At 42.2% G+C, this 19,016-nt stretch overlaps 1 pseudogene; it reads right to left on the bottom strand.

Annotated features, from left to right (window-relative positions):
* Positions 1-1,186: 1,186 nt before the first annotated feature.
* LOC149445854 (vomeronasal type-2 receptor 26-like) lies at positions 1,187-2,630 on the bottom strand (annotated as a pseudogene).
* Positions 2,631-19,016: the final 16,386 nt, after the last annotated feature.

Genomic DNA, 19,016 nt, shown 5'->3' with positions numbered 1-19,016 from the left:
TGTGCAAGTGTGCTGATTTACTAACTGTGTCTTTCTTCTCTCTCTGGGACGGAATGTACCCAGAGAGAGAAGATATCATCATTTCCTATACACAGGTACAGGAAGATCCCTGTTATTCCAGGGATTGATCATCCATTTTAGGTCGAACATCACTGGCCTAAATCTGATGATTGATCCCTTGGGGACTGAATCACGGCACCCACGGGTCGGCAGGGTCACACGCACGTGCCCCCCGGGCCTCAATTCATGTATATATACGTATTTTTGCGCACCCGTGCTGCCCTGTAGCAGTATTACTGCTATAGGGTGGACAGGAAGCGGTTAAGAGAGGGATATGCCTGCTGTAATTTCATCCTGTGGACACCTGGGGGAGTTGGCCAGTAGAAGTGCAGCAGAAGAAGGTCAATGTACTCAAATGAAGATGGCAAAACCTGTTACGCTTCCGAGTGTTGATGGAAAAGTCATGTGAAAGACTGACTGTGTGATTGCCCAAACTGCTATGAGAGTGACCCCAACTGGGAGACCCACCATCTGTGTGAAAAAGGACTTGCCTCAGTGCAGTGCCCTGTGTAGTGGGGAGGAAAGGGTTAAAAATTAATCTGTTGATATGATGTCTATTGATGAGTATGATATTGCTGCTGTGTATACACCTGTGTCAGCTGAACAAAGTTCTGAATTGAATGAGGTGGGGTGACCGCTAAACAGGGTATGTTATCTTCCCTAGAAATAGTATATTAGGCCGCAGAGCTGTCCCTAGAAACCTCCAGGGAGCTCTGTGTGTTGGAGCCGGAGGTTGCCCAGGACAACTATGGTGCTGATCTGATGGACAACAGGGTACTTGAATCTAGTGAGGAAAATGTGTTGAATTCTAATGATTACTTCTTAATCTTTTTTAGTTTTTTCTTTGACATGTCTGACCAGGAGATCTTAGAGCTTGGAGACATACCACCTTATGGGTCCTACATTAAGCTCCTTGGTTGTTGTAATTCTGATTCTGAGAATAAACCTCTGATTGATCAAAGCAATCCTGGAATCTGTTTTTACTTTAGAAGTTTTCCTATCAGGATCTGGCAAGGTCCTATAATGAAAATGTCCTTTAAAATGAAGTAAACCTTTCACATTAAATGTGATCTTCCTGAGAACACGCTCTCATCAACTTTAACTAATATTAAAAATGATTTTTACATTAAACCAAGCAAAATGTATTTATTAATATAGACAAATACATCTACATAAAATATAATTACAGTGACCCTGACACCAAACTAAACTACATTAAAGTCAGCTTATGAAAGAACATGTATAATATTTATCTTTCTGGAAGGTGGTGAGTGAAATCTTCCCTCTCTTGAAGAGTGATGGGTGTCTCTGGTATCTGACACTTTAGGATGTTTTGAATACATTCCCCCCTCTGGTCACTGTGGTTCCTCCTCACTAAGTGACTACATTGTTATGTAGTGATGTAATGGATGGTGGGAGGAACCACTAAACCCAGCAGGGGACAAGGTTTCCAACAAGCCCAAAGTGCCTGATACCAATGGTGGCCAGAGCAAAAATGATGCCTACTGTCCACCATCTTACTTCATTCCAGAGATTTAAATGTTTGTATATAACAGTGTTAATTCTCAATGTACTAGCAAAATACTAAACTGAACAATAATGGAGATAATGGAGATAATGCTATAACGACTGGTAACCCACATATTAGCGGATAACTGTTTTTGTATTAAGGTCAGGTCTGAACAGAATTATGTAACATTTTGGGAAGAATATACAGCCAAGAAGTCCAGAACTTGAGGCCATTATAGCAAAAACCTCCACAGCCACCATGTATTTCCCTCTGCTGCTTAGATAGGCCGGGATCATGGCAATCCAGACACTGCAGAACACCAGCATGCTGAAGGTGATGTACTTGGCCTCATTAAAACTGTCCGGTAATGTCCTGGCCATAAAAGCTATAATGAAGCTCACAGCTGCCAGAAGCCCCATATATCCCAGGACAGAGTAGAAGCCGATAACTGAACCCTCATTACACTGAATGATGATCTTCCCCTGATAAGAGTGAGTGTCCTGATCCTGGAAGGGGGGAGAAATAGACAACCAAGTGACACAGATTATGACTTGGACCAGTGAGAAGACACAAATTATACAATTGGGCAGTTTGGCTCCCATCCATTTCCTCCAGGGACTCCCAGGTTTGGTGGCTTTAAAAGCAATACACACCATGATACTTTTGGCAAGTAGAGAAGAGACGGCAACTGAGAAGATGACACCAAAAGAGGTGACACGCAGCATGCAGGTCACATCTACTGGATGGCCGAGGAACAAGAAGACACAGAGGAAGCTCAGCATGATGGAGACCAGGAGAAGATAGCTCAGGTTCCGGTTATTGGCTTTAACAATGGGGGTGTCCTGGTAATGTATAAATATCCCCAATATTAAACCAGTCAGAAGACAACAGAGGATGGAGACGGAGGAAAATATGGCAACAATGGTGTCATCAGTGTAGGAGAGAAATTCCACCACTCTTGGAACACACCGATCCTTCTTCTCATTTGGCCATTCTTCATCAGGACATTTTATGCAGTTTTCACTGTCTGCAGGAAGAACAATACAAACACAATGAGCATCGGGGTCAGAGCTTAGAAAACAAATTAAAAAGATTAATTAATTAATATAGAGATAGATAGATAGATAGATAGATAGATAGATAGATAGATAGATAGATAGACAGACAGACAGACAGACAGACAGACAGACAGACAGACAGACAGACAGACAGATAGACAGATAGACAGATAGACAGATAGATAGATAGATAGATAGATAGATAGATAGATAGATAGATAGATAGATAGATAGATAGATAGATAGATATTGAGTGTGCCTACTGGGAAGTGGTAAAACATTGTTGGTTCCATAAGGACACAATAAAGGGTGAAAAGACAAAATATGGAATGCACCAGAACTGTGTTATAGGCAGAAATGTGATAATGGAGATTCAGTTTAAATTGTCAGAAAACCCTGATAATGAACATATTTGTTACCTTTTGGTCTGTTAAATACACAACTGGAAACATTTGTTATATCTGTACAAAGTGCAAAAAAAAAAATACCTGTTGATCATTTTTATTTCTTTTTTTTCTGTTGGTTGAACTGGATGGGATAGATTAATTATGTCACTACACTGCTGAAAAAAAAATTAAAGGAAGACTTTGAAAACACATCAGATAGCAATGGGGAAAAATATCCTGCTGGACATCTATACTGACATGGACGGGGTAATGTGTTAGGAATGTAAGGATCGTTTGATGAAAATGAAAATTATCAACTTACAGAGGACTGAATTCAAAGACACCCTGAAAATCAAAGTGAAAAATGATGCAACAGGTTATTCCATTTTGCTGACATTTCATCGCAGCAACTCAGAATGGTCTTCAGTAGTTTGTATGGCCCCCACGTGCTTGTATGCATGCCTGACAATGTCAACAGATGTTGTCCTGGGGATTTTCCTCCAAGAACTGGACCAAGGTATTGCTGAGCTCCTGGACAGTCTGAGGTGCAACCTGGCAGTGGCAGAAAGACCAAAACATGATATCCCATAGGTGTTATATTGGATTTAGGCCAAGGGAGCATGGGGGGCATTCAGTGGTATCCATTCCTTCATCCTCCAGGAATTGAATCCATACTCTTGCCACATGAGGCTGGGCATTGTCGTGCACCAGGAGGAACCCAGGACGCACTGCACCAGTGTAGGGTATGACAATGGGTCTAAGGATTTCATCCCGATACCTAATGGCAGTCAGGGGGCCATTGTCTAGCCTGTAGAGTCTGTGCGTCCCCCCATGGATATGCCTTCCCAGACAATCACTAATCCACCACCAAAACGGTCATGCTGAACAATTTACAGGCAGCATAACATTCTCCACGGCTTCTCCAGACCCTTTCACGTCTGTCACATGTGCTCAGGGTGAACATACTCTCATCTGTGAAAAGCACAGGGTGCCAGTGGCGGACCTGCCAATTCTGGTGTTCAATGGCAAATGCCAATTGAGCTATGTGGTGCTGGGCAAGGATCACAGGGTCCACTAGAGAAAGTGGGACCCTCAGGCCACCTCATGAAGTTTGTTTCTGATTGTTTGGTCGGAGACATTCACACCATTGGCCTGCTGGAGGTCATTTTGTAGGGCTCTGGCAGTGCTCATCTTGTTTCTCCTTGCACAAAGGAGCAGATACCGGTCCTGCTGATGGGTTAAGGAGTTTTCTATGGCCTTGTCCAGCTCTCTTAGACTAACTGCCTGTCTCCTGGAATTGCCTCTATGCTCTTGAGACTGCTTGGAGTCGCAGCAAACCTTCTAGCAATGGCACGTACTGATGTACCATCCCGGAGGAGTTGGACTGCCTGTGCAACCTCTGTAGGGTCCAGGTATCGTCTCATGCTACAAGTAGTGACACTGACCCTAGCCAAATGCAAAACTAGTGAAAAACAGTCAGAAAAAGATGAGTAGGGAAAAAAATGTCAGTGACCTCCACCTGTAAAACCATTCCTGTTTTGGGGTTGTCTCATTGTTGCCCATCTAGTGCACCTGTTGTGCCTTTCATTAACACCAAAGCAGCTGAAACTGATAAACAACCCCCTCTGCTACTTACCTGACCAGATCCATATCCCAGGAGTTTCATTGACTAGATGTTATACTCTGATTAAAATGTCTTCCTTTAATTTTTTTTGAGTAGTGTATATCAACTGTTTGGGCGGCACAGTGGCTTAGTGGTTAGCACGTCTGCCTTGCAGTAAATGGGTTATGGGTTCAATTCCCGACCATGACGCCTCCTGTATGGAGTTTGCATGTTCTCCCTGTGCTTGCGTGGGCACCCTCCAGGTACTCCAGTTTCCTCTCACACTCCAAAGACATGCTGGTAGGTTAATTGGCTCCTGTCTAAATTGTCCTAGTTTCATCCCTGGCTACACAGGATCTCCTGTATGGTGGGGGTTGGGGAAAGACCTGGCAACCCACCCTGTAAAATAATTGCTAAGAGAATTCATGGAAAAAGTCACTTACAAGTGACAGTCCATCTAATCGCCAAGGGTCAGATAAGACTGAATGGATAGATAGACAGATATCAACTGTTTTATTCATGCTTTGTCAGTATAAAAATGGAGATTATAGGACTGTTATTGATGGTGTCACATCCCACTTTTGGGAATGTTGTATTGTTGTAACCCTGCAAGGGACTCTATTATTAAAACAGTATATCAGAGCCATTAGAATGGTTTTAGGATATAATCTTTTTAAAAAAAATTTGTATAATAAAGTATATATAATTTTTAATCAATATATGTGGTGATGTTTTATTAGCTGCATTAAAATCCCAAGGGGGGTAATTTGTTCTTGTATGTAGTAGTATTAGTAGTAGTATTAGTAGTAACAATAGCAAAATAAAACTAGGCAGGGCTGACACCATTTCATTTCACAAACTCCTGTGTGTTGTCAGTCTACAACAGTATTAAGAGCTAACTACATTTCTAGCAGGACCAACAGGCATCTTTCTGTACTTGCAGTAGCTTTAAATATATAAAACATGAGGAAATGCGCACACTTTACAGGTACATACTTCATATTTTTTTCCCTGACAAACACTTTAAGTACTGAGGTTACTTCTGCCCAGTCCAACAGTGACTTAGTAACAAATACAAACTTTACCAGAAATGTTGGATATCTCTCCTTCTGGACATGGGATGCACTCATAGCAGCATTTATGAATTGAAGATCCAAACTTTTTTCTGCTGCCAAGTAAACAGGGATCTGAGCATCGAGATACCGGGATCTGAAATCAGATATTATTATTAATATGATGATTATTATTATTTTGTGATAGTCCATCATATCTCATGAGGATATACAAACTAAGTGATACAAATAGCAAAGAGGGTCAGATTTGCCTCAGCCATGGGTTCAAGATCAAATCCCTTGTACAGGTGCACTAGATGGGCAATAATGAGACGACCACAAAAACAGGAATAGTTTTACAGGTGGAGACCACTGACATTTTTTTCCCTACTCATGTCTTTGACCAAACAATCAGAAACAGACTTCATGAGGGTGGCCTGAAGGCCCAAAGTCCTCTAGTGGGCCCTGTGCTCAATGCCCAGAACCTTAGAGCTCATTTGGCATTTGCCATTGAACACCATAATTGGCAGGTCCACCATTGCGCCCTGTGCTTGTCACAGATGAGAGCAGGTTCACCCTGAGCACATGTGACAGATGTGAAATTGTCTGGAGGAGCCATGGAGTACATTATGCTGCCTGTAACATCATTCAGCATGGCCATTTTGGTCAGTCGTGGTCTGGGGAGGCATATCCATGGAGGGACGCACAGACCTCTACAAGCTAGATAATGGCACCCTGACTGCCTTTAGGTATCAGGATGAAATCCTTAGACCCATTGTAAGACCCTACGCTGATGCAATGGTTCCTGGGTTCCTCCTGGTGCATGACAATGCCCGGCCTCATGTGGTGAGAGTATGCAGGCAGTTCCTGGAGGATGAAGGAATTGATACCACTGATACCGCACTTGCCTGATCTAAATCCAATAAACTACCTCTGGGACATCATGTTTTGGTCCATCCTGCACTGCCATGCTGCACCTCAGACTGTCCGGGTGCTCAGTGATGCCCTGGTCCAGATCTGGGAAGAAATACCCAAAACACTATCCAATGTCTCATTAGGAGTATGCCCCGACGTTGTCAGACATGTATACAAGCACATGGGGGCCATACAAACTACCGAGTACCATTTTGAGTTGCTGCAATAAAATGTCAGCAAAATGGACTCGCCTGCTGCATCATTTTTTCATTTTGATTTTCGGGATGTCTTTGAATTCAGTCCTCTGTAGGTCAATCATTTTCATTTCCATCAAATGATGGGGCATCCTTACATTCTTAATACATTACCCAGTCCATATCAGTATAGATATCCAGGATGATATTTTTCCCCATTGAGATCTGATGTGTTTTTAAAGTGTTCCTTTAATTTTTTGAGCAGTGAACATAATCTGTAATAAATTACAAGCAATATAATTATCTAAGGCTCGCAATTGGGATGCCCATGGTTTTAGCTCAACTTCAAAATCCAGCAATACAATAATAACTTGATCCCTAATCTAACATAAAAAATATTTGATAACTATCAACTCCTAGGGACAAGTACTAAGATATACACACAAGATGAAACAATGTATACATACCATATAGAACAGACTGTTAATCCCTTTGCATATTAGGAAGATTTTCTACCACCACCACTACCACCATCAGGGACATGCAACATAGTCCAAAAAACAGGAAATGAAGCCCAGGACTGGCCAATATATACTCCCACAGAAGTCCACCCACCTGCATCATCAAATGGCACCAGTGTTGTCACTTCCTTCATAGGAAATAGGACACATATGCCGGAACACAACTCCTATATGCCGGTAAACCAAGCAGAGGGGTGGATAAATGAACCAGCTCAAGCATTGGGTTCCTGATTGGCCCACCAAGCAGGAGACAGTACAGCACCAAGAAGCCCCTACACTGGTAGGATTGAGGTCAGGCACTTTACTGAACACCCCATGCACCCAGAATATAAATAAAAAGAAAGACCATTGCATATAATATGCATCCCATAACAAGTATTACATTGGCTAATCTCCAAGTTCTGTATCCACGTGACTTATACTTCTTGCATGACCTATGTATAAAACAAAAAACTTGAAACTGCTACCCTCACTTGAGCTTGGAGGTTAAATAACCTTGGGGGTCCCCATTGTGGGCCTTAGATAATTATATTGCTTGTAATTTATTATAGATAATGTACAGTCAGGTCCATAAATATTGGGACACAATTCTAACATTTTTGGCTCTATACACCACCACAATGGATTCGAAATGAAACAAACAAGATGTGCTTTAACTGCAGACTGTCAGCTTTAATTTGAGGGTATTTACATCCAAATCAGGTGAACGGTGTAGGAATTACAACAGTTTGCATTTGTGCTTCCCACTTGTTAAGGGACCAAAAGTAATGGAACAATTGGCTTCTCAGCTGTTACATGGCCAGGTGTGTGTTATTCCCTCATTATCCCAATTACAATGAGCAGATAAAAGGTCCAGAGTTCATTTCAAGTGTGCTATTTGCATTTGGAATCTGTTGCTGTCAACTCTCAAGATGAGATCCAAAGAGCTGTCACTATCAGTGAAGCAAGCCATCATTAGGCTGAAAAAACAAAACAAACCCATCAGAGAGATAGCAAAACATTAGGCGTGGCCAAAACAACTGTTTGGAACATTCTTAAAAAGAAGGAACGCACCTGTGAGCTCAGCAACACCAAAAGACCCGGAAGACCACGGAAAACAACTGGTGGATTACCGAAGAATTATTTCCCTGGTGAAGAAAACACCCTTCCCAACAGTTGGCCAGATCAAGAACACTCTCCAGGAGGTAGGTGTATGTGTGTCAAAGTCAACAATCAAGAGAAGACTTCACCAGAGTGAATACAGAGGGTTCACCACAAGATGGAAACCGTTGGTGAGCCTCAAAAACAGGAAGGCCAGATTAGAGTTTGCCAAACGACATGTAAAAAAGCCTTCACAGTTCTGGAACAACATCCTATGGACAGATGAGACCGACATCAACTTGTACCAGAGTGATGGGAAGAGAAGAGTATGGAGAAGGAAAGGAACTGCTCATGATCCTAAGCATACCACCTCATCAGTGAAGCATGGTGGTGGTAGTGTCATGGCGTGGGCATGTATGGCTGCCAATGGAACTGGTTCTCTTGTATTTATTGATGATGTGACTGCTGACAAAAGCAGCCGGATGAATTCTGAAGTGTTTCGGGAATATTATCTGCTCATATTCAGCCAAATGCTTCACAACTCATTGGACGCTTCACAGTGCAGATGGACAATGACCCAAAGCAGACTGAAAAAAGCAACCAAAGAGTTTTTTAAGGGAAAGAAGTGGAATGTTATGCAATGGCCAAGTCAATCACCTGACCTGAATCCGATTGAGCATTTCACTTGCTGAAGACAAAACTGAAGGGAAAATGCCCCAAGAACAAGCAGGAACTGAAGACAGTTGCAGTAGAGGCCTGGCAGAGCATCACCAGGGATGACACCCAGCGTCTGGTGATGTCTATGCGTTCCAGACTTCAGGCTTTAATTGACTGCAAAGGATTTGCAACCAAGTATTAAAAAGTGAAAGTTTGATTTATGATTATTATTCTGTCCCATTACTTTTGGTCCCTTAACAAGTGGGAGGCACATATGCAAACTGTTGTAATTCCTACACCGTTCACCTGATTTGGATGTAAATACCCTCAAATTAAAGCTGACAGTCTGCAGTTAAAGCACATCTTGTTTGTTTCATTTCAAATCCATTGTGGTGGTGTATAGAGCCAAAAATGTTAGAATTGTGTCCATGTCCCAATATTTATGGACCTGACTGTATATGGTCAGTTGCTAACAATCAGCAATGAAATTTGGGTTGATTAAGGGAATATTACCAATGAATTTGGTGTAGACATTGTTGGTAATTAACTCCAGAGACTGGGTGCAAGTGGTATTACATACTATTTGTGTTATAATTAGGAATGTACTTATCATAGTATATTACTGCATACTATATATTTATACCACCATGTAGGATACATTGAAAATGTTGGAGGCTGGTTGGATGGTGGCCCCTTCTGTCCTAGTATGCTCCAGTGGTCTCGCTTTGGGGGTGGCGCATGGTCCCGGGGATGTCTCTCCCTCACTGTGGGGTCTTGGGCTGATTGTTATGCCTGAATACCCACATGCATCTTGGGTAAGAAAATGAAGTGGTAAAGAGAAGATGTGATGTGTATTTGTATCTATGTTGTTATATTTTGTCATTGTGTATATACTTACTGTATACTGTTTTATAGATTGTAATAGATTCTGATCTGTACTTCTGATGAAGCTGCTTGGACCGCGAAACGTGTAGAGCCCATCGGTGACCCTCTTCTCCCCCCTCTTTGTATAAAACCTATTTATAGTGCTGTACGTGGTCAGAGCATTTGACTATCTTGATCTACAAGTATCATACGGATATAGAGGGTTGGATATTGGTTTTGGGTGCACCCATATTAATGATTCAGAATCTTTTTCCTTTTTTAATGTGTTTTATGTATAATCTTTTTTTCTTGTGTAAAAATAAACATTTGTATGTATGTTGATACATAGTTGTCATTATTTGATACCTGGTTCCTTTAAAATCCCAAATGGTTTTCTGTGACTGCACCAAAAACACATGGCATTTACCAATATGTGGGGGTACTATTAAGAATGAATGGCACCCCTGTGCATCTGCTAAAGAGCAGTGTGTGTGTCTGCGTGTCAGGAACATGCACAATTTTGCACATATTACTGACAGCAGTAATGGGAACCAAGCCTTAGACTGAAATACCTCAAGACTAAAATTTCTTTTCAAGGGTGCCCTGACTGGAAAATGGTTGAAAAATACGGTTCTATACTATTGAAAAATGTCTGAACCCAGAGTGTCAGATGTCAGGAGGTATAGGTATAACTTGCTGTCCTGTTCTAAGCTGAGACAAGGATGTCCCTGCTGGTTGCAGTGAAGGCAGCAGAGGCCTATACATCATTGAGGGGTGTAGGAGCATCATCAGTGAATGGAAGAAACACTGCTCATTGACCCAGGCCATGAATATGTGGATGAGTGTGGCATCAGCCAGTGCTGCTCCATCCAGGCCCCCTGACATGTTTCGCCCCGCTTGGTCAAAGAGGTGTTGGAAGACTTGCAAGGTCAGGGCAACCACTGGGGACAAGCATTATCAAGCGGCCCCTGAGGAGGTAGAGCTACATATATAAACAGAAAACAATCAAGTCATTTCTTACTTTGCCATTTTTCCACCAGTAGGGCATACTCATATTTGGAAACCTTTCGGGCACATAATCTGGGCCTTCAATAATGGAAACTGTGGCATAAGAAAATTCTATATCATTCACAGTCCAGTGGAGTAACTGAAGATCGGTTGGAATTTCTCTTCTCTCGTTAAAGTAGATCTCGCCTTCTGCTAGGTCCATGAAGTGAACTTTTCTCACATATTTGTGCAGCTTTTCATGGAAGACAAAAATTCACAGATTACTATATACAGATAGAAGAGTTCTGGAATTTCTTAACAAAACACAAACAGTGAGAGAGCTCCATCCAAGTGACTCGGCGGTCTTTCTATAAATGAATGAACCAGGAGAATCACTTATTCTTCACTATTGGTTCTCCTGCAATGTCTCCTCTGATATGTAAAGAATCCCCTGTCCTAATAATCCAGAGAATCATCAATCATTCATTTTATATTCAGATTGCACAACTCTGTATGTATATATTTAGTAGACTCAAAAAATGTACATTTTTCTGTCTATTCTCTTTATATTTTTGCTTCAAGAGAGGTAAGCAGAGGACCGAAAAAGTTTCATATGGAGTGATTGGAATTGATTATTATGAACTGTTCATAGCCATTTTTTTCAGAGCCATTTTTTTTTATTTTTTGCAATGATTAAAAAATCATTTAATCCTAAAGATTATATAAAACTCCCAATTTTTTATGTCACACAAGATTGGTGCACCAGTTTAGGAAAAACTAAATTTCAGTGCAAACTACACTAGAGATATATTTAGGGCACACAGACACAATGTATTTACCAATTTTTTATAAAATATAAAAGACCAAATATATAACAAGCATGTCAAACCTTAACCACTTGCCCTCCAGAGGATTTACCCCCCCCCCCTTCCTGACCAGGCAATTTTTTGCGATAAGGTACTTTAACTGACAATTGCACGGTCATACAATGTTGTTCATAAAGGAAAAAGAAAGCTCTATTTGTGGGGAAAAAGGGGGAATGTACAGTGTTGCATGACCGCACAATTTTCAGTTAAGGTAATGCAGCACCGTAAAGCAAAAAAAAAATGGCCTGGCCATGAAGGGGGGTAAATCTTCTGGAGGGCAATTGGATGGGCAAAGCTTTACAGGTCATCGGTTCAGAGTTCTCTAGGAGCTCTAGTGGCAGAATTTTTGGTCTCCCTCCAGCATGTACGGTGATATGTAAAATGTGTAGCACAATCAATGTTTTCCTTCATAGGATTTCCTAATGCATGCAATTACGTTCATACATGCATATGTGCGGGGGTTGGGGGACTCAGAATTTTGAAGGGGTTATTTTAAGTTCTTTGGTGTAACTTTCATTCTTTCCAATTTTTTTTTTATTTTATTTTAAGCGGCTGTTACTGGGGGTGTTTGAACTGCAGCTGTTGTGAGTGTGTGCCAACTCCCCAGCCCCCCACCCATGTGAGGGCATAGAAAGGGTTAGGAATTTTCAAACCCATCATTATGTATTGCTAAATAATTATTGCCACAATGTTACCTTCTTTGTCTGAAGGTTTTGTAGGTAAGTAATGTAAGGTTTTGTATAGATTCTAAGGCCATATTCTTGATCTCCTCCACCATTCATATGACAAATAGCTCTACACTCGGGTTCATCTCAGTTGGAACCCATTGGATTTCTTTTTATATCCCTGTTGTTTTTTGCAACTAGAGTCAATAGTCAATAGTCAATAGTCTGTAGTAGCTGTAGAAGAAAACTCTTTTTTGAAGAATGTTTGCAGTATGGCAGGGCAAATTATATTACTGAAAGAGGCAGCTGCCATCAGGGAACATAATTTCCATGAAGGGGTGTACTTAGTCAACAACAATGTTTAGGTAGGTGGTATGTGTCATGTAACATTCACATGAATGGCATGACCCAAGGTTTCCCAACAGAACATTCCTGGCAAAATAGTAGAACAGGATGCAGTATGGCAAGAAAACAATCTGGGGCATCACCCTGCTTCCACTGGCTTGTCTTCTTCCCTTACTGTATCCTGGTGCCATCTCTTCCTACACACACCCAGCCATCTTCATGATGAAAACAAATGTGGTTCATCAGAGCAGGCCACCCTTTTCCAGGTGCACCATGGGCCATTAATGAAGCAAGATAAAAAAACTGCAAATTCATAATCAAGGATATGTGTGTGAAGGTGTAACCATAGAAAGAGGTGTAGGACAGGGCTGTCTTAATGAAGGGGCACACCTGGGCACTGCCCTGGAACCCCAGGTGCATGGGGGCCCATGATCAGGCCCAAGACAAAAAGGGGTGGGAAGATGCTGTATTGGGGGGGTGCACTGGCGATTTGGTCACTCATGCCGCTCTAATTTGTCAGGAGTAACTGAACAAGGAGCAACATCTGGTTTCTGCTGGAGAGAGGATTCAGCTTTCATCTCCCTCCTGCATGGGTAGCAGAGAATGGGCACTGAGACTGAGAACTCATCTCAGTCTCAGTGTGGGAGATGGAGGAGGAGTTCTCTTCATTGCAGATGGCTGTGAGTACAACAGTGAAGGGGGGAAGGCATAACTTTGATGTATGGGGACATCTGATGTATGAGGATACTATGATGGGGAGCACCTGCTGTAAGGGGACCCCTGTGGAGAGGGATCCTGGCTTTGTGGGGACACTGTGGTGGGGGACACCTTATGTATGGGGACACTGTGATGGGGGACACCGGATGTATGGGAACACCTGATGTATGGGGACACTGTGATGGGGAAACCTGATGTACGGGGACACTGTGATGGGGACACCTGATGTATGGGGAGATTATGATGGGGACATCTGATGAACAGTATATGGGCACTGTGATAGGGAAACCTGATATAGGCTAGTATGAGCCCCAGTGCACTACTTTGCCTAGGGGCCCATGATGCTATTAAGATGGCACTGGTGTATAGGAGTGGGAGTAGATCCAAGTGATTTTGTGTTATCATAGACTGGAGACATCATTTTCTGTTTAATGTGTTTTAAATTTAAAAAATCTCGGATTTGGTAGAACAGTTCATGATCTTCAGTCCAGCCAGTGAAGTCCATTGAAGGGCTTTATTTGCCCACTTTCATTTAAAATAATTTAAAAGTAAAGGTTCCTCACATCAGGATTCCCAAACAGGAGTTCAGCTTCCGCACAGCAATCAGAAGCAAAAACACAGCCCCTGGCTATAAGGGAGCTCACCTCGGACTACACGGCTCTCTAGAACTCAGACTCCCAATACAGAACACAATGGTGTTCACACGCTGCTACTGTGACAACTGGAACTGTGTTGTCCTGTTCCAAAGAGACAAACAGCACCCCAGCCTAGTGCATTATCCCAAGGATAGATGAATGAAAAAGGATAAAAACAGACTCACCAACAATGTCTGTGAACAGCAAGTCAGGCCACTGCCTCGTGGTACATTGGTAAGTCAGAACCAGAAGAAACAAATGCCAAAGAACACCATCCAAGGTCCAAATAGCGGCTTATGTGTTTCAAGGATAAACCCGTATCCTCAGAGACAAATGATTTGGCTCGGAAGTAGAGGGTTTACCCTCAAAATGTGTAAGACAGTTTTTGGATCATGGACGGCGTCCCTTTGTCATTTGATTCTTCTAGTTCCAACCCACCACTGTACCACAAGGCAGTGGCCTGACATGCTGTTCACACACATTTTGTTTAATTAACCCCTCGCCTACAGGGCACTTATACCCCCTTTCTGCCCAGGCCAATTTCCAGCTTTCAGTGCTGTCACACTTTGAATGACAATTGCGCGGTCATGCAACACTGTACCCATATGACATTTTTATCATTTTTTTGAGACAGATAGAGCTTTCTTTTGGTGGTATTTAATCACCTCTGGGATTTTTATTTTTTCTTAAACAAACCAAAAACCACTGAAAATTTTGAAAAAAAAAAAGTTTTTCTTAGTTTTTGTCATACAATATTGTAAATAAGTGATTTTTCTCCTTCACTGATGTGCGCTAATGAGGCTGCAGTGATGGGCACTGATAGGCTGCAGTGATGGGCACTGATAGGTGGTACTGATGGACACTGATGAGGAGGCACTGGTAGGTGGTACTGATGGGCATTGACAGGCATCACTGATGGGCACTGAAAGGCAGCACTGATACATGACACTGATATATGGCACTGATAGGAAGCACTGACTGGCACTGATAGGCAGCACTGACTGGCACTGTTAGGTGGCACTGAATGGCACTGATAGGCGGCACTGATTGGCAGCACTGATAGGTGGCACTGATTGGCATTGATAGGTGGCACTGGCTGGCACTGATGGGTGACATTGAAAGGCAGCTCAGATGGGCACTGATATGTGGCATTGATGAGCACTGGTATGTGGCATTGATGGGCACTGGCACGTGGCACTGATGAGCACTGACTGCTGGCACTGATGGACACTGACAAGTGGCACTTCTGGGGCCACACTAATCATCAGGCCACACTAATCATCAGTGCCTTGATGATCAGTGTACATGTCCCCTCCACGGAAAGCCGATTACCGGCTCTCCTCTCCTCTGTCAGCGTGACAGCTCGAGAGGAGAGAAATGCTGATAACCGGCATTTCCATGTTTACATGTGATCAGCTGTGATTGGACACAGCTGATCACATGACCGAGCCGACATCTTCGGCTCTTTTCGTGATCCGCTGTGTCCGAGGGATACAGTGCACTGGCGACCCCCCCACACACACACTCCTATTATAAAGGCTGCCCATTTGTTTTATAATTTTTAAAACAGAGAAACCCAGACAGTGATTGCCCAGACAGTGATTGCCCAGACAGTGATTGCCCAGACAGTGATTGCCCAGACAGTAATTGCCCAGACAGTGATTGTCCAGAGAGTGATTGCCCAGACAGTGATTGTCCAGACAGTGATTGCCCAGACAGTGATTGCCCAGACAGTGATTGCCCAGACAGTGATTGTCCAGACAGTGATTGCCCAGACAGTGATTGCCCAGACAGTGATTGTCCAGACAGTGATTGTCCAGACAGTGATTGCCCAGACAGTGATTGTCCAGACAGTGATTGTCCAGACAGTGATTGCCCAGACAGTGATTGCCCAGACAGTGAGAGAAAGGGTGGAGATAGCTGTCCATCTCACCTAAATTACATAATTACTTGTATTTTATAATATAGGATCCTAGTAAGATAAACACGTATTCTCCAACTTACTCTGTGCTGTAATCCATTTTGCTCAGATGTATTTCTCTTCATGTATATTCTGTGTAGAGCATTGGACAGAACATTTACAGCCATCATCACACAGGAGGGCATAGTTGTATAACGAGAAAATATGAATGACACATCTGTTACCTTTGTACAAGGTTTTGTGGAAATACTTTGATACCTTGATCGGAAAAAGTTATTTTTGTGTGAGTTTGGGGAAAGGCAGCAAAACGCATAAATCCAAAAATCTTCCAGTATTGGGTCAGTTAGACAGTCGGAGATGTTGGCACCGTCACCATAAATATTAATGCCTAATTCTCCTTTTGGTTTCCATATAAATATGAAGCTGCAGTTGAGTGGTGTAAAGTCATAGGAAAACATACTTTGTACTTTATTCCATGATTGTGAGAGAATAAATGTGATATTTTTTATAACAGAGTGTATACCAGAAATTAAATAAAAAAAGTTTACTGTAAAAGTTCCACATATTATGACAACCTCAGCTGATGATTCACTAACAGTTCTCCTTTTCTGAATATAAGAGGCTTTAACTGAAGTGAGTTGAATAATGTAATCTGTGCAGATCCCATGTAGTCTCATCATCTTACTCAGTTCTTGGGACTCATCATCCCCGTCGCCACTCCCTGATGATATTATTCCAACCCAGTTCCACCCAAAATGCTGGATAATTTTAATAATAGCTGTATAACGAGCCCCATCATCTGGTGTCATACGGAATAAAGTTGGAAAGATTTTTCCATCACTCAGGCGACGGTCAGTGACTTGATAATTGATCTAGATGATATGTTGGGAAATATTTTATTGGGATGTTATTATTCGAACACTTTATGTTGTTTCTGTGAATGCAGAACTTTCCTTATTCTCAATATGACAACATTCAGCACTTTATCTGCCATAGTCTTAATCCCGGTAATCAGAGACTTCTGGGAAGTGTAAGCTGAAAGCAAAACTTTTCTACATCATTAAGCTGAGGATAAACTACAGGATCCATGAGCGATCACTAAGGGGCCGGGGCATAGTTTTTGCAAAACTCTGCTTGCAGGTTGCTGAACTGAGTTAACCCCTTGTTCCCTGCTAGGCAGAGTCTGTTTCAAGTGACTACATCCACTTCTGTCCAGGCCATCTAAGGAGGTTGCCTTTGCGGTTATTATCAAGCTTATGTTAGAGTCCATCAAGACCATAGAATCACCCCCTTAAAGTGACTTTGCTAACCATTTCACACCTCAAGGTAAACTGGCCTACTGCTTCATATCCTAGAGTGACTTTTTCCGACAGCTACATATCTTAAATTAACTTCAGCCTACCGCTCCTCATTCTAAAGTGAATGTTGTCAGCCACCTCACCTCACCTTACCTAAAGTGATTTGTGCCAATGAGTCTGTCTCTCAAAAGAGAATAATGCTGTTCATCGCACTACCTAAAAGGACAGCACTTTGCATTGAGCACCAATGCAGGGCCCCAACTAAGCCGGCAGAAGAGGCAAGATTTCAGACTGTTTTATATTCAGAGTTTATTCTTTTTGGGGACACTGGTTGCAGGTGTTTTACTCAATTCTCAAGATTAAACTAAGACTCTCCTGACTGAGGACCTACAAGTGAGCTAGCCTGCCTAATTAAGACATTCATGGTTTACAATTGTCATGTGATCTGCTGTGATTGGTCACAGCTATCACATAGTACTGGCAGCTGGATAGGACAGTGATCTGTCATGGACACAGTTGGTGACAGATTGCACCTGCAGCACAGCTGCATGGGAGCATATGAGGAGCATTCCGGGAGGACGTCAAGTGACATCCACCCAGAATGACAAAAGCCCCACTGGAATTTTGGGTTGAACACTTTCCCCTAAATGTTAAGAGGACCTACATGATAATAGGTTGTTGACAAGTACAGGAGGAAACCTCAGATAGTATGGTATAAAAAAACGATATTTCCTTCAACCGTATATTACAGAAAAGGAGGAAGATGGACAATGTTATGACAAGTAGGTTGCCAGAAGAAATAGAATTCAAACTGACTTTAGAGGAACAAAAGAAAAAAAAGAGAGACAGTCAATTATAATGAAAGCTCAAGCCTTCCTACATTAGAATGATTTTCAAATCTTACCACAAACGCCACTCTCAAAACATGAGTCTCCCAGATTCAAACAGCACTACATCAAGGATGATAATAGTGTATCCAACCAACAAGTAAAATGCCTCAAAGGAGCCCAGCCGGGTCCATATACTGTATAAAGCACAATAATCATGTATACATTTTAAAAGAGCAGACATCCCACCTCATCTACATTAAAATCACCATCCATCAAGAATCAAACCCATTATCTCCATGAAACCTCACTCCAAACCACACAGATGCCAGCGGGGCTATATACAGCATGTAATCATATCTCCCCTTCCTAACAATAATAAATACACTGCTCAAAAAAATTAAAGGAAAACTTTTTAATCAGAGTCTAGCATCAAGTCAAATAAACTCCTGGGATATCGATCTGTTCAGGTAAGTAGCAGAGGGGGTTGTTCATCAGTTTCAGCTTCTTTGGTGTTAATTAAACTAACAACAGGTACACTAGATGGGCAACATTGAGACGACCCCCAAAACAGGAAAAGTTTTACAGGTGTAAATCACTGACATTTTTTTCCCTACTCTTTTCTGTTTCTCAATAGTTTTGCATTTGGTTAGGGTCAGTGTCACTACTGGTAGCATGAGGCCATACCTGGACCCTACATAGTAGTCTAACTCCTCCAGGATAGCACATCAATATGTGCCATTGCCATAAGGTTTGCTGTGTCTCCCAGCACAGTCTCAGGAGCATGGAGGAGATTCCAGGAGACAGGCAGTTACTCTAGGAGAGCTGGACAGGGCCGTAGAAGTTCCCTAACCC

This window comes from Staurois parvus, unplaced genomic scaffold (genome assembly GCF_062004578.1).
Source record: "Staurois parvus isolate SC_StPar_1 unplaced genomic scaffold, SC_StPar_1.0 ptg000706l, whole genome shotgun sequence".
Lineage (NCBI taxonomy): Eukaryota > Metazoa > Chordata > Amphibia > Anura > Ranidae > Staurois > Staurois parvus.
Note: the sequence above shows the minus strand (reverse complement) of the source record. Positions and strands in the feature narration are given on the sequence as shown.